General features: G+C 41.1%; 1 protein-coding gene across 2 annotated transcripts in view; it reads right to left on the bottom strand.

The window, feature by feature from the left end:
- The window catches only part of sema4c (sema domain, immunoglobulin domain (Ig), transmembrane domain (TM) and short cytoplasmic domain, (semaphorin) 4C), a 75,247-nt gene extending 64,488 nt beyond the window's left edge, over positions 1 to 10,759 (bottom strand). For both annotated transcript variants that reach the window (XM_088376358.1, XM_088376357.1), the window contains exon 1: positions 10,213 to 10,759. The gene's annotated coding sequence lies outside the window, so the exon portion shown is untranslated. The remainder of the gene's footprint in view (positions 1 to 10,212) is intronic.
- Positions 10,760 to 12,046: the final 1,287 nt, after the last annotated feature.

Raw genomic sequence — 12,046 nt, 5'->3', positions numbered from 1 at the left:
TTCGTCTCCCCCCCCACAAGGGTTACCACAGCAAGTCATGTTTCTGACTTGTATGATTTTTGTGGCTCGACTCTTCACATCCCTTCCTTCTATTTAGCCAGGTGTTGATTTGCCACTACTAAAGATATCCATCCAAAAATGTCTTGATATATCTTGTCGAGTCTCTAATTCTATTGGACTAAAAGGTGAGTTTTAATTTTGTTCATAGAGGCTTATTCTCTCGTGTACTAAGTTAAAATAGGGCACGCTGCAGTACACTTTTTTGGCTGCACAGAATCTCCCATTGACCTAAGTGTGTCACTTGGGCACCTTCATAAACAATTTGCATTGTGGGTAGAGAGACATCTGAAAGAGGGTGTGCCCTGTCAAATCTATTCTTGCATGTGTTTTCCCAGAGACTTTTTTCTTCTGCGTTCCAGAAGCTGCAGCCACAGATGAGGACTCTACCAAATTTTGCCGGTCTGCAGCCACAGATGAGCACTCTACCAAATTTTGCCGGTCTGCAGCCACAGATGAGCACTTCACCAAATTTTGCCAGTCTGTCTTCCATCCTTCGCTCCTAACCTAGGCACCCTCCTGACCTCGTCCCTCCGTCCTTATTTGTAATAAAGTCGCACCCCATCCCCGTCTGTCCTCGTCTTTGAAAAGGCTTCCGTTCCCGGTCTGTCCATTGTCAGTCCAGTCAAGACCCAATCAAATCGGAGGTTTCATAATATACAATGAGATATAAACCTCATTAGCTGGCTAATTTACTATTGACGTCTATTTTACTCATGGCCACAACATTCGGGTTATTTGAAAACTTTTCTAAGACACAGCCATGACACAAAAATACCAGTCGGTGTAATATATTACAAGATTTATTTGGAGTTCATTATAAAAATCACTTAATTCTACTTGAGTCTGTTTTACCACCTCCTGCATGAAGAAACCAACTTCTGTTTTCTTTTAAAAATTCTCTTGAACGTGAGGATTACGCCCACGAGGCAAAGTGGAAACGGAAATCCCTATCTTTGAAAGAAATAAAAAGACCGAGAAAAAAACAAACCAATGCCATCTTTTATATTGATTCGTCAGAGTGCCTCTCTGAGCATGCTGCGACTAACCTGGCAACTCAATCCAATCTTGTTTACTCTCCCACCATCCATATTGTTCCCTATTTCTATCTTTCTCTACCTTTATATCTCCACTGTCATCGCTGTGGCTTCATCCCAGCAAGTGACCTGCGTCTCTCAATTTATTTATCTAAATCTATCTCTCCCCTCGGACAGTCAGAGCAGTGGACTGGAAGAAAAGAGCAGGGCTAGAGAAGTGTGACCACTGAGGGTCAAAGGTGAGTCAGCAATGGAATAAAGGCTGAAAGACTGTCTTTCTTCCAGCATTCCCCCTCCCCAGCACACAAACCTGACTAACACCTCAACAATGGCACTTTTATAGCTACAGCTGCTGACACAGCTGAGCTCAAGAGAGATGTGGGTGCTGGACTCAAGTTGGCAACAATAAGATGTAAAGCAGAGATAGGCTTATTGACCCATGAGTCAAATAAGCTTTAAAGTGGAAGAACTGCCCATTTTCTGAAGCCAATTTAAAACCGGTTGGAGTTTAAAGCCTTGTTCTACAATTTGATCGTATGAATACAAACTGGTGAGGGTTTACTGGACTCATGACTTTTGTCGTAGGATATAATTAAAGTTGAGAATATTCAATATATCAATAACAGATGAAGAAGATAAAGTACGGATATTTTATGGACGATAGTGGATGGATGGACACGTATGGATGAGAAACATTTCAATGTTACATTTCAATGTATCCACTTGTTTCAATTACAGTATTAAAATGTGGTGTGCTTAGTGTGTTTCTGGAAAGGTTTCAATTCTTCAATCACACAAATAATGGTATCACATGATAAAATCATGTAGTGCAAAATGTATTCCTAGTGCATAGCTTATCATACAAGTATAAATGTGTGTATTGTACATTCTATGTGGGCGTAGATTTGTATAAATAATGTGTTTTATCGTAATACTTCCCTGAAAAAGCTTTTATAGTGTTACGGAGACAGTAGCAGTGAGAAAGTGGCATTGTCAACAAAAAGTACCAGTTTGCCTCGACATTTGAGCCTGTACCTATTTTTTGGAGCAAAACGTAGCAGTGTTTCATAAATCTTGGTAAGGACACGGAGACAGCGACAGGTCAGCAGATGCTGTGAGCACTGTATCGCTTACTGCTTAATGAAGAAAAGCAGCAGTGGCTTGTGGCTCTCCATGTTTCCTGACTTGCCATATTTCCAAACATGAGGAGGAATCTCATTCGTCAGTCAGAGAGAATGCACCTTACCACCTTCTCCACACCGTATTAGACATACGTATTTTCTACTGACCGAATAGTTGTTCATGAAATGATACCGTACTCACAAAAAATGAAATTTGATGAATGATGAATTCATTTGCACATGTGAAGCCCTTTGAGACTTGTCTGTGATTTAGGGCTATACAAATATTCTTGATCTTGACATGAAATAAACCCCAGTATCTCAAACAATGTCACCTCCTATTGAGAGCCTGAATCAGTGCAGTACTAGAATTAAGTACAGTGACTCCCAGCTGCAATATGTTTCAACTGTCGTGCCTCCACTGTGTGTTGGATTTTTAAGCAATTGTTGTTAACCAATACAGGCAACACACAGTATTTAATCTTAAGATTGAATCATAGGGAAGAAGTCAAAAGTGTTTTTAGACTTAAGGGAGCGCTAAAACAGGAGGCCGTGAACACAGCTTGGAAAGGCAAAAGTTACTTGCACTTTCACAGAGCGAAGCTTCGCCCACACTCAAGCCCATGAAAGCTCTAATAGAGCTGCCATGCAGGGGCCTTCCTGCAGCTGATAACCCTGCACTGGCCCCTGTATACTACCTACCCCGGAGAGAGGCCATTAGCCTTGCTGCAGCTCCTTCCTGCATAAGATGTAGCTTACCAGCCTCTGAGCTACCGGATAACTTTTTATTTTCTTTTTAAAACTTTACGAGGCGATTGCATGGGAAGGACTGTATATGCAGAGCAGAGTCTGCATTACAATATGTGGGCACGCTCAGCTTGCTACCAGAACTTCCTGCCCACTGGCAGTCAAGGTGAGCTCTGTTGGACGAGAACAATGCCAAAAAAGCTGTCATAAAAACAAAATACCATGTTCTTGATACCACCAAGAACACACATATGCGCATGCAACACACACACACACACACACACACACACACACACACACACACACACACACACACACACACACACACACACACACACACACACACACTCACACGCACACACACACACACACACACACACACACACACACACACACACACACACACACACACACACACACACACACACACACACGCTACTGGTTGACTGTACCTATCCAGGCCCATTATCTAAGAAACAATGCATAAGCTGACTCTGCAAAAGCATTCAAAAATACACACAAGAAATAGTGCCACTGACCAAACAGTAGGCACCTCAGCATTCAATGAGGGTCCAAACAGCTTTCACATAGCACCACAAACAAAATAAGTTATAATAATAAGACAGGAAGACAAAAACATAGTAGATACTGTGCCTCAAAACATCTGCTGAGTCAGTGCATACAAAACTTGCAGTCACTGGGCTCTGAAAACAGATCACCTTACACAGTGCCCCCGAAACACAGTTGGCTCAAGTACAAGATTTCTCACTGAGAATTTTATCATCCCTCCCCAATCAGACTTTATGTTTTCAATCACAGCCACAATGACTAGACCTGGGAAACACAATATAAAGTGACAACTCAATACGGTAAAAGGGTAAAGGTTAATATCAGTTTGAACTATTCCAGAAATTTTATTTTACAGTAAAAGTCATTAACATCAATACACTGTATCTACAGCATGTGTGTATATAAATGTCAGCTACTCTTTATGTATCAACATAAGTAACTGGACAGCTTGACATGAATAAAGAACATGCAGTTGGTTTAAACAATGTGTCTGTAAACCACACCATTAATTTTGCTTGTTTTCCCAACTGCATTCTAGAAGTGGAAATTTGTCCCTTTAAACTAGCAGAAGTCGATATGGCTGTACAGAAGTCAATCCTTTCGAGATCCTCTAAAAGACTTATCCTACTTATTGCCATTTAATACAAATGGCTCTGCAGCACAATGAAGTAGCGGTTTAGCAATCTGCTGCACAGTCAAGAGGTTTTTTTTTTTCTCAAAACAATGCGAGTTAATTGAAGACTCTTAATCGTCCATCGGTGTGAATGTGGGCCTGAATGGTCATTTGTCTGTGTCATGTCTGTGATTAAGTGGTAACCAGTCCAGTATGAACAGTATTCCAACTCTTGTTCAAAGTCAGCAGGGATAGGCTCTAGCTCATCTGCAATCCTAACGAAGACAATGGTATATAATATGGATTCCTAAAATCTTCATGGATGCCCATGCAGCCATATTGTAATATAATATCTGCATTAAGACAGTAAAATTTTGTCATTCAATCAACACATTCAAAAAAGGTACTATTCCCACACAAGAGGCTGCTCTCTTCTAGCAGTGGTCAGCCATGTTTTTTTTTTTTGTTAGTTGGATGTTGTAAATAGAAGAAGTGGGATTTTTGGTGACGTCCCTGCCTTTCCATCTATAATAAAGCACCACTGTAAATGAGGGCACCACAATTTGGATCACGTATGTGTTCCAATTTGTACTACTGTATCATCTCTTTTATTTCTTCTGAAGTACATTTTCAACAACAACAATGACAACACGAACAGATAGCACAGAAATCCCACCTGATAAATGTTCTAGAGATTTTGCCCACCATTCACCGCCCCAGTTAGTACAAAGTGAATAGTGCAGTGCCCTGAAGACTTGGAAAGTCCTGTAATGTCAACATGGCTCCAAAAATGCTGATGAGATGACCCGGTGGCTCATGGTTTATAACTTCACACATCTTTAGTGAAAATTCAAACGAGACATGAATTGGAACATTTATGGGTGCCCACATTCTTAAAGGTCAATGTCTTTGTACTCTTCCTCCTGTTCGCAAAGGCGAACATTTATGATGCTCTATATTCTTCCTTAAATCAGTCTCCGAAGACCCTTAAGTACGATACTGCATATGCATTAATATAAAGTGAGTAAAAAAGTGATGCCGTCTAGTTGAGAGTAAAAAATAGAGACTGGTAGGGAGCAGATGGCCAATAGTGGTCAGCTGGTAAGAAACAAGTGGGTCAGGCCTCTCCTCCACTTCCATCCGAACATTCATACATTATGCAAGAGTGCAGCCACTATCAGTTGCCCCAACATGATTCTTTTGCTTCATCTGAAGGTCCCAATAACCATTCAAATGTGTCTAACTCCAGGAGCTGGATTGTGACACTCTTCCCCACAGTATAGTGACAATTTGAAAATTACACCTATCATCCTGATCTGATAGTAGGGGAAACGGCAGTTAAGAAAGGGCTTATCCTGTAAAAATGTTCAAATGGAGAAATAATTCAGTTCATCCAAGTGTACTTGCTCTTCTGATTTGCCTTTAGGACCCTGAGTGTGCACCATATTGAATTTTCCACCAGTATGACTTTCCGGAAAAAGGTCCCCCCCCTCAAGGTTTATTCATTTATTGATTGCCACTGAAGGGGCTGGGCTGCATCATTCATAGAGAGTGACAAATATTTATTGCGGCCATATGCTCTATAATGTGGAGTTTACAAAAGCTTTTTGGAAGATGATAGAGACAAGAATTCATTTGATTCAACTGAATTGATTTGCTTCTACTGAGACATTTAAAGCACAGGCAGTGCAATTAGAGACACCATACGGATTATTACAGCGCTTTCCTTAGGCGCATTCGCTTCAAAAACACGCTGACCGCGCACTTGTCTGATCAATAAAATTTGAGCTCTATAACTGCTAAGTGCTCACTCTCTGGCAATGCAAAAAAGACCCTAGTGTGCTACTTGGAGTGAGCTAAAACAAGAGGAAAACATGAGGAAAGATGGAGGCATATGCTGGCAGAGAGTGAGAGAGCGAGAGAGAGAGCGAGAGAGAAAGAGAGAGAGAGAGAGATCAAAGGGAAGGGTAAGTTGCAAGAGGAGCAAAAGCTTCTTGTCTCGGAACAACTGCAATCACAGCCCCTGCCAAAACCCTCCGGATTCATCCAGCGGCCTGACAGAAATGTCTCAACAGGCGTTAAAGTGCTCAGAGCGGACTTACAGTTTGTGAAGTGTGCTGTGAGTGAGGGTAAAGCAACTTTTTATTTGAATAAAGTATAACTTGTGGCATATTCTACTCAATCAGTGTTTAAATACAAATAATTGAATTATCACACACAGCTGTCAGTATTGCATTACATCACCACTGTGGACTACACAGTCTTAATGCAACGTCAGTGGAAACAGTATAATATTACTGCATCTCATTACATGTGAACATGAGTGCGTGCCCAAGGAGTTGATGCACCATCATAATGAATGAATCAATAGCACTAATGATGCCAGCACTTTCAGCACACCTTGACAAATACCATTATCAGAAACTGCTTGGGGTCCTTCATTTCTAAACATCAGGCTGTCTGTCCAGCCCAGCCTTCCCTCCTGTTGTTACCCTGAGGCATACACAAACACACACACACATACACACACGCACAGGTTGACACGCATACAACCCATCTGTTCAACTCCCCAGACCTTGCATCTGGCCTGACATGAACCATAACTTGCTACGTAAACATAAGCACACACTGTGAAGTGTCACAGCAAACTGAGCTGGGTCATACCATTGAGGCAGCATCAGAGTTGCAGTATGCCTAAAACACACATAAGCAAAAAAACAAAATCTAATCTGCCTTTGAAAGGGCTTTTTAAAAAGAAATGGAAAGATGACAGAGTCGCGTCATCAAAGTTGCAATCATGTTGTTTTGACTGCGGGGAGCTTGTGCTGTTGCTCGGCAAAGGAAATGCAAAAAAAAAAACCCTTTCCAACCATTTAAAACACAAGGCATCCTTCACTTACAGATAAGTAACAAGCATTAACAAGGACTGAATGGCCTCTGTGTGTGATCTTCTACGTGAATCGTCTCTTGAGTTACATAACCTGGAATCATCCCATTATCACGGGAGTTTACAGCGCGTTCAGCTGCTCGCCATGTGGCCTCTCCAGTATCTGTTGCGTTGACGTGATGCATGTGACACATTGATGACAATTAAACATAGAGCAGGCAGGGGACATCTGGCATGCTGGGGATGTTGCAAGCATGATGCAATGTTGACCCTTCAGTGTCAAAACACACATTTCTGTCACATACAGCATGTGTACGCTTGCGGAAAATATAAAATCAACACTTGTGAAGGCAGATGGATGATACGCATGGAGGAACAAATAAAGTGAATCAATGGTGCAATTTCATTATTGGGGATGTGTGTTTAACTGTTAGCTGTTTTTTTTTTTATGTGAATTTTAATGGCAACTTTTAAAAGCAACTTTTCATGAGTGCTCTGTAGCCCTCCAGTGTCACATCAAGTAGAATATCAATTCCGAGCGGAGTCCAAGAGGGAAGTTTTGCAATGTGGTTCAGTAGCTTCCCATAGCTGACATGTTGTCCTTAAAACAACTTTGTAAAAACTAATTGAGATGACAGAACCTCTGCCATGTGCGACCATCATTTGCAGCCAATTTTACCTCGTTTTAGTACACGTTAACTTAACACATCATACAGTTGACCAAAATGTTCACTTAAATCAATTAGACTGCAATTCGCTGGCAACCACGACACATTTTAAGCCAATGTACTGTATTGTCTACTTATAAAAAATGTCTGAATCCAGGTGATTTTATTTTATGCAACCACTTGACAAAATAGAATAGAGAGAGAGAGAGAGAGAGAGAGAAAAGAGAGAAGAAAAAGAGAGAGAGAGAGAGAGAGAGAGAGAGAGCGAGAGAGAGAGAGAGAAAGAGAGAGACACGCACACACGCATACACACACACGCACACACGCAAACACACAAACACACACACACACACACACACACAAAGGGTTAGTGAGGCAACATGGGAAGGAGGCTGGCTGTCAGGATGTGGAGACCATTGTCTGTCCGACAATGAAGATATCACATCGGCAGGAGTCCTATTGCGCTCTCAATGGAGTCATTAACATCTGGGGCCAAGGGCTACCTGTGCGTGCGTGTGTGTGTGTGTGTGTGTGTGTGTGTGTGTGTGTGTGTGTGTGTGTGTGTGTGCGTGTGTGCGTGCATGTGTGTTTGTTATAAATGATGTGGATGAAAGCTGATTTTCAACGCTTTCCTGCCAAACTGGGCATCATGCGGCTGACAGGGAGAGCCTGGTGAAATTCTCCGTTAACCTTCCTCAATCTAATATAATCGACTCTGGAAATTCACATACAAGGATTATGTCTATTTTTAAGGGTCTTTAATTTGACTTGATAAAATACAAATGTAAGTAAACAGAATTTCAATGGGATTATCCCCTGCTACACCCAATCCAAATGTCAACCTAAAGCTAACACCCATATAACACAGTCCAATGTTTATATTCCATATCCATTTCTTAACTTTATATAGCATTTGTCCTAATTATGGTGGTGGGTGAGCTAAAGCCTATTGCGGATACATTTTGGCAAGAAGCGGGCTACACCCAAGATTGGTTAACAGCCAACACAGGGCACATATAGGATAAATAAACAATGATTGACACATATAGACAATTTAGTTTTCAATGAAACCAACATGTAGAGGGAAGCCAAAATATTCAGGGAAACCCCACACAAGCATGGCAAGAACATGCACACGCTACAAAGGACTGCCTGATATTGTACCAATTTGGGACCTCTCATCTAATATTCCACTGTTATGCCATTTATTCTAGACAGTATATCACTGCTATTCAATCAGCAGCCCGTGGGCCAAATGCGTCCCAGAACCCACCCCAGCCTGTGGTCCAGTCTCCCTGAATTGAATTGCATTCAAGAGATCCAGAGGGTATGTCAGTTCACAAGATTTTTAAAAAATCCCAATGTTTGATACCATGAATGAGTTTACCCACATAGCTGAGGGTGTTGTTTTGAGGTGCGGCTAAAAACAGGAGTAGTGGCAAGATACTTAGAAAAAACACACACGTCATTTTGAAAATTGAAACATAAAATTGACAATGAAAACCATCGATTCACGAATGTCTATGGGCTGGCTACATTTGGCCCAAATGAAATCCTAATTCACTCTGCATAATTTTGTCATTGATCCATTGACAAAAATATGGAAAAAACAACAACAAATGATGGGGAATAAACACATGTGGTTCATGTCACACAGGAAATATAATGTAAATTCCCATAAAATTAAGGCAGTCTTCCTCCTGACTTCCATAAACACAACCCCCCACCCCCTCCCAGGCTGTCTGTTAGTTAACAGGCACTGGCACCATTCGGCTTGTAAAAGAGACCCCCCAATCCAAGCCACCACTTTTTTTTCTTTTTGAAAGAAAAGCTCCTTGCCGTCCATGAGTGGACGCCTGCCTCCACCTCAATAATTACAATAATCACTCAAGCAAAGCTAATACTTACCTCATTAAGGCAAAACACCAGAGGGGGACAACAGGTTTATGAATTTAAAAGTGTAAGATTTAGGCGGACCTATAATGCAATTTATCATTACATGCGATATTTGGCTGAAAGCAATATTACTGGGTTGATTGAAAGATGCAGGATGAATCCATGATTACCATTCCTTCATCATGCCTAAAAGCTGCAAGCATTTGCACAATAAGTAAACTGTTGACGCAAAACAAAAGCGCATAAAAGTTCGCACAAATTCAAATTTATGATGAACATCATATCATAGTCGCTTAAGAAGAAACGCTGGCGAGTAACCAGTTACGATATCCAAGAAAGCTCCACTATTGTGAATTTAGACTATTTTAGACTCCTGAGTTGCTTTCTCTCCAACCAACTGCTGCTGACCGCACTGCGTTTTGTTTACACTGCGCTATGAATGGAGATAAAGTTGCACCACAATGAACCACCGAAAAAGAGCATTTGCAAAAACAATACTCATAATTAAATGTTATGTATGTCAAAATTTCAGAATGGAAGCATAACAATGGACACTCGCACAACACTGTCTTCGTCGCCATCAGCATGATATAACATAACATGAATAAAAACTTACATTATTCTGCCTCCGCGGATTGTAGTAGCGATGATGTGCGTTTCCTCAAGCCGATAGACCCCAATAGCCCTCTCCTCTTCTTCCCCGCAACAGCGAATTTGTTTCTTGTATGTTTCTTTAGTTAAAAATCATTCTACATCCTCGTCAATGTCACACCGTCTTCTCTTTCCTCCTTTTTTTTCTCTTCTGCTATAAAATGTCCGGATGATGCAGAAAAATCACGGCTTCTGATCCTGTCATTTAGTTTCTACGGAGGAACTGGCTGTGCGCGCAACTCCCTCCCAAGGCTTTGTAACAGGAAACCAGAGGAGGAAGAAGGAGGAGGAGAAAATGGGAAGAAAAAAAAGGAAAGAAAATAGAGTGCGATTTTATATTCCAGAGTCTTGAAGGAGTTTAAAACCCCGTCTCTCTAGAAGTTCCAGGGCCAATGCACACGTTGAACTGAAGTAGACGTTATGTTGAATGCGTCGCTGTGACAGACTGCTGAAAAAAATGTGTGCAAGTGGGAATGCGTGCGAGTGTGCGTGCGCGCTCTCGTGCGTGAGTGTGTGCGCGGTGCAGCGTGCGCTTGTGCAGCACGCATCGCAGCAGGACTTGGATCTTTTTTTTTTTTTCAAAAGCAGACAAATGGATCCCCGCCCATTTACTTCTCTGAACAAGGACCCCAACACAGACGAGAGGGGCCCCCAGCGGTCATTAGCTGCCCGCTGAAGACCACTTCCTTTGTGTGTGTAAAGTGAAGTCTTGTTCAGGAGGCGCTCCCTAACCTGGAGTATGACCTTTTTATTTTAACACGTCGCTGGTCCATTTAACCGAGCTCTAAATGAGCAATTGGCAGAGGTAGAAAGTTGGTACTCCAGTTGAAAGGGAAGATTGTGAGACATTTACACCCCCCCCCCCCTTTCCATTTTTTTAAACACATGCATTTACAATGTAAAATGTAAATTTGACATCATACATTTTGTATGATCCTTTTGTCAGTCACCCCAAGACCAATTTTCTGAATTTTGTTATGGCTCAATTTCGGTTGAATTCGTTCGTTCGAAATTTCAATCATATTTTGTGATGTTCTATCTGAGTGGCCCATTTAACATCAGCCTAAGAAACTGTATGGTGATTAACCTAACATAAACACCTCCAGTATTTGACAATGGGATAGACCAGAAGAAAACCCACACATATGCAAACTTCTCATGGACAGATTCCAACCATGGACCCTTGTTCTTTGGCAAAGCAAAAATAAAATAAGAGTGTACTGGAACATGGTATCCAACTTTTTGACATGCTTCCATTGGGACCAAAGGGTAAGATACTTTATTTTATGGTAGTTGTACATATAGACACATTGAACATGAGATGTTTTTTATCACCTTACAACCAAGAGAGTGTAATTGAAAAAACATAACCACATCATGAATAAAATACCATAGTTTGCACTGAAAACTTCAAAGAAAACCGTGTCATGCCTCCAGAATTGTGTTTACTTGCAATCCAGTGTCTCAACAGAATTTTGCTGAAGCTCAGAAATGGACTCGCTAGTGATTTTCTTTCACAATGTCCGCAGTCTGAACAGTAAATGTATGATGCATCATATTTACCACTAAATTAAATTCACCAAATGTAGAACAATAATATCCACACGTTAGAGACTTTTTTTTAAACATTTAATTTCTTAACAATACCCATCATAATACTACAAGTGATTTTTTTGTCTCACTGTGAGTATGGACATTATGGATGCTATACAGAACACTATGGGTGCCCTTAACCCCAATCCAAATAGATAAACAAACAGGCATAGGCTGTTCCCGAGACTGCATGTCTTACAATTGCG

This window comes from Syngnathus floridae, chromosome 5, assembly GCF_059516105.1.
Source record: "Syngnathus floridae isolate MCC-2025c chromosome 5, RoL_Sflo_1.0, whole genome shotgun sequence".
Lineage (NCBI taxonomy): Eukaryota > Metazoa > Chordata > Actinopteri > Syngnathiformes > Syngnathidae > Syngnathus > Syngnathus floridae.
Note: the sequence above shows the minus strand (reverse complement) of the source record. Positions and strands in the feature narration are given on the sequence as shown.